Genomic DNA, 4,574 nt, shown 5'->3' with positions numbered 1-4,574 from the left:
GCCTCAAACCATATAGGCAAAGCTTCATACGATGCTTTCCAACCTCCAAATATTTTTTCCACTGACTTTTGCTTAGCCAACCATGCCTTTCGATAGCTGACGGTGTAATTGAACTTCGACTGCACTTCCGCAATAACTGATTTCACCTTTATCGAGGGATCAGCCTCAACCAACGGCTTTATTGCTTTTGCAATTGTGTTCGAATCAAGCTTCAAATGATCCTGAGAAATGGTTGCTCTGGTGCAAGTGTGACTCCCATTATACCTCCTAATAACCCAACAGTACTTCCTGCTCATCATGATAACCCTGATAAGCCAATCACAACCTGACCCATACTGCGTACACTTGGCATAAAATGTCAGCGGCTCCGACTCATACACCCGGTAGTCTACACCTCTTCGGATAGTATAATCTTTCATCGCCCTAATAACAGCTTCCGTATAACTGAATTCCATACCCACGGCAAATTCACCATCTGCGACAACAGGAATTTCTGTCACGACGATAGCCGTAGCATAATTATTTAATAGACAAATAAAGAATAACTGCAATTAAAAGTATATCAATCAACACTACATCAATCTTAAAATAAATAATAAACACTAATTAAAATTATAAGCACATAAATAAATACTAACGAATAAACACTAATTATTATTTAACTTCATCAATAACTAATGATAAATAATATTATTAACTAAACAAACACACAAACAAATGCTAATTACGTATATTATCACATGTCACGTAACTATTTATTCACATCGATCAATATAAATTATTATAAAATTCTAATCCTTTGTGTATAACTATAGGCAATTACGTACCTGCATTTATATACTCCGGAAACTTTGGTGCATGCATGGCTTCCAAGTCCAAAGCTCGCATGAAAGACGGCTCCTCAAACGGATGTTCGTTTGCGAGTGCATTTGCCACGTCAGCTATATTTGGTGCCACATTGCCGTCACCTTGGTCTTCGTCTTCACCAGGACCAACAACTTCGTAATTGCTTTCAAACTCTTCCTCACTGTCGCTGTTGTAATCTTCCCGTTCAATATTCTGATCGGCTTCAGACGGTTCGAATTCCACATACACCTCAACGAATGATATCTGACCACAACTTTCAATGTACATTGAAAACATCTCTTGCATGCTTGCTTCATCTGTTACATACTTCGTATGAAATTGCACGAATCCACCAAACAAAGGTATGGGATATCTGTATAAAATACATGATATTATTCTAGACAACCCAGATTCTATCTTCTCACAAATCACACCTTTTAGTTCCTCGAATGAGATTGTGAATGGAATAACAACATCTAATGGATTTTCACAAATAAATTTCACTCCTTCAACTGTTTCTAACAAAATCTGAACGAAATAATATACTTTTAGTAAAACTCTATCATCCATTTTTTTCACTCATATGATTAAACTTCACACAGCAGTAGTATTTTCCTACATTTGAAAGAAGAGAGAAATGTAGATGGAGGTGCTGCGTGGAAGAAGGCGATAACTGGGGAAACACTCTTATGGGAACAATACGAGCTACCCACGCTTATATAAGGGAAAAAACCTTATTATACTCAACTCAGACCCATCGATTAGCGTTAACATATTCAAAAAATAATTTTTTATGCAAACTCGGAGGGTCCATTTTCTAATTACAAAAAAAGACTACTCGGAGGGCCTTTTACAAAAAAAAAAAACTAATCGGACGGTCCGATTAGTTCACTGTAGATTTCAAAATTTTCCCTCCGTCACATTTCAGACCCTCCGATTTCGTGACTCAGCTTCTCCTGCACACAACTCGATCCCTCCGATTTTTTCCCTCAGGTATCAGCCAAAAGCTGTCTCACATCCATGTAAAGCACCCCCATCATCCATATCAACGGGTAACACACATATGTGAATCATATCTAAATTAATGAGCCACTCCTTGTTGCATTCTAATTTGCCTATGTATCTCCTTAATCCAATTTTTAATATCCGCTAACCTTAATTATTCATTGAACTTTGATCGGAAATCAGATAGTGAAGAAAATTGAGTAGGACCTATCTGGTTTCAAGTGTGACCTTGCTCATCTCTTTTGTAAGTATAATCTGTTTCGTTTCATTTTGACTTTGATTGTTTGAGTTCATTGCCACTGAAATTAGAATTGGAACTGGACCTGAAATGGCAGTGCAACACATGAGTGCTTCTCTTACTATTAACGAGAATTACGATTGTGATGTTCGTGATAATATTGAATCCTTCCTCAGTCGAATTGTTCCTGAGGTTCTTACTTTTTTTATTACTATTCTCTTCTTATTTTCATGTTAATAGTTAACTATATATATAGCAATTCCAAGAACGCAACTTCAACAGGATGGAGCCTCAGAGGAAGAAATCAAAATCTCCATGACGGACTTAGGCATGGAAAGGTGATTTATCTATATATCAATCAATCACAATCTAATTAATTCATGTTAAGGAATATACTAATAAATTAAACAACATATATAACAAACCAAATGAATATGGATGGCCAAACACGTGTTTACAAAAGCAATGGGAGAAATGCTAGTTGAAACTTTAAAAGAAAATATGCCAGTGGTTATTCTACGTCCTACAATCGTTACTAGCACCTAAAAGAACCTTTTCCTGGTTGGGTGGAAGGCGTAAGGTAACTAATTCATTTAATACATTTCTTTCTAAGCTAAGGCAACAAGTTTAACTATTATATATCTCTGTCTTGCAGAACTATCGATAGTTTAATTGTTGCGTATGGTAAAGGAAAACTAACATGCTTCCTTGTGGACCTTAAGAAAGTGTTTGATGTGGTAAGTAGAGTGAGTAATAAAATAATTAAGGTTGATGATGTTGTTAATGTATATTAATGAATGAAGGAGGAGCAGGTACGAGCAGACATGGTAGTGAATGCAATCCTTGCAGCGATGGTGGGTCATGCAAACAATAATGAAGCATGTGATGAGATGATATATCATGTAGGGTCGTCGATGGCAAATCCAGTGAAATACCATGATCTGCATGACTATGGATTCAGATATTTCAGCGCAAAATCATGCTAGACAAGGAAGGAAATGCCATAAGAGTTGGCAAGGTTATGGTATTGGAGAGCATGGCTAGCTTCCAGAGATACTTATTCATTCGCTACTTGCTTCCATTAAAGGGAAAATTTGTTAATTAACTAGTATCCTTAGTAAAATCTTCTAATAAAATGCTTGAAAAAGAAAGGACGGAACAAATAAAAAACAAAGATATTAATGAATAGCTAATTAGGGCTAATGTTTGAAATTCATTTGAACATTTTTTTTCTTTTTCTTTGATCAATTAATTGATAATTACATTCACACCCTTCTACGTTGTGATATTGCAAGCTCAGTTGAAGGGAGAACAAGCAATGAATAGGGTCTTACGTTCTGCTCTTCAAGGACATGTTTTCTCTCTTCCACTCATTCCCTCTGTTTTTTCACCTCAGGTAATTAAAAAAATCAATATATATTAATTAATGTATACTAATTAATAGAAATATTGTTTTAATTTATTTTTTTAATGATTTATTTTGGAGAGAAAACAAATATTATATGCAAGTTCATGAGATTTTTGAAGAATTGGCAATGGTTGAGAAGGAGATAGTTTTTCTTAAAAGAAAAGTTAAAGAATGGTGAGAGTTGAACCGTCGGTTAGGAATTTTCTTAATGAGAATTTCGTTGCAAGTATAGCCCCAACCAATAATTACAGCCCACGATCAAAGTTTAGAATTAAGATTGTCACAATCCAAACAAATATAAACTGGGAGTTTTAAATCCAGGGTCGTCTTTTCCCGAACTATGCAATTTGGTGCACACACTTTTGGTTGTGAAATACGGGGGTTTTCAAGCATGGAAACGAAAATTAAAAAGAACTAAAGAATAAACGAATTAACAAGAAGGGTTGTAGGATCAGATCAGAGAATGAAGAAATCAAAAACAGAGAAAAAAAACCTGAAAATAGATATGAGAGAAAGTGATAATTAAAAAAATTCAAAAAGTCAGAAAGAGAGAGAGAGAGAGAGAGAGAGAATAATGGATGAATGTGTGAACCTGGCTGGAGCGGGTGGAAGAGGCGGGAGGTGAGGCGGCAGTTTCCTTGGGAGGAAGAAGACGACGAGGAGACCTCAGGAGATGGCGCCGCGAACGGAGAAGATAACGCTGACGGGACCTCAGGAGACGGCAGCGAGAGGCGTGCAGAAGACAGTTGCGAAAAAGACGAGACCGTGAGCAGAAGATTGGAGGAGATGAGAATGGTACGGGTGGCTTAGGGTTAGGTTGGGTAATTTAGATAATACCATTTTTTTTAACTTAGCGACTGCTTTTGTGACTGATTAATTTATAAAATTAATCGCTGATTTAAAAATTAGCGACTGATTTAGTGACCATAACTTTAGCAACTGAATTAGTAACCAACCACGTTATTCTATTTATCTATAAATCGGTTGCAAAATTGGTCACTAAATTAAAAAATAGTGACCAATTTTGTGACCAAGTGCCCCAAGGACATTCCTACTTTTGTTTTGGCTACTGATTCA

At 36.2% G+C, this 4,574-nt stretch overlaps 1 pseudogene; it reads left to right on the top strand.

The window, feature by feature from the left end:
- LOC107627144 lies at window positions 2,180–3,194 on the top strand (annotated as a pseudogene).

This window comes from Arachis ipaensis, chromosome B02 (genome assembly GCF_000816755.2).
Source record: "Arachis ipaensis cultivar K30076 chromosome B02, Araip1.1, whole genome shotgun sequence".
NCBI lineage: Eukaryota > Viridiplantae > Streptophyta > Magnoliopsida > Fabales > Fabaceae > Arachis > Arachis ipaensis.
This window is presented reverse-complemented; position numbering and strand designations above follow the sequence as displayed.